Here is an 823-nt window from a genome sequence, read left to right as displayed (position 1 = left end):
ACACACACACACACACACACACACACACACATATATATATATATATATATATATATATATATATATATACGTATATGTATATATGTATATGTATAAACGCACACGCATACAAACGTACAAACATGCACATACACATACACATACATACATACATAAATACGTACACAAGAACACACACACACACACACACAGAGTACAGGTTCCTTTCTATTGTTGAATGATATTGTCTTTTAATGTTCTGTTTTGTTTTGTTTTGTTATTTTGCTTTGTTTTTATATTATGATATTTGTGCTTCTTCTATTTTATTTATTTGCCTTCGTCTTTCGAAGCCATAAATTCTATGGCTTTACATTCGGTTATAGTCGTGTATTGTATTTCGTATTCAAGTGTGTATCATCATACGTAATCTCTATAATATTTATCTTGGCTTTTTGTTTGAGATATATATGTCAAGGAATGTCTACACCTGTTTCTATTTATACATGGAGAATACATATAAATATATACAGGAAAACAGACACACGCACGTCTACATATACTTATATATGCTTAAACTCACAGATGCACATGCATATGTTTATGGATATATATAAGTGTTTGTATGTACGTATGTATATGCATTATTTATGAACATCAGGTGAAAGAGAAGCCATTGCAATGCATTACAATGTTACTCAGAGTTTCACTAATAGTTTACAACGTATATTAAACGAACATTTGTCACCATTCATAAGTCTATGCTATACGTACACACACACACACACACACACACACACACACATATATATATATATATATATATATATATATATATATATATATA

Source organism: Octopus bimaculoides, chromosome 3 (assembly GCF_001194135.2).
Source record: "Octopus bimaculoides isolate UCB-OBI-ISO-001 chromosome 3, ASM119413v2, whole genome shotgun sequence".
In the NCBI taxonomy this organism is placed as follows: Eukaryota; Metazoa; Mollusca; class Cephalopoda; order Octopoda; family Octopodidae; genus Octopus; species Octopus bimaculoides.
This window is presented reverse-complemented; position numbering follows the sequence as displayed.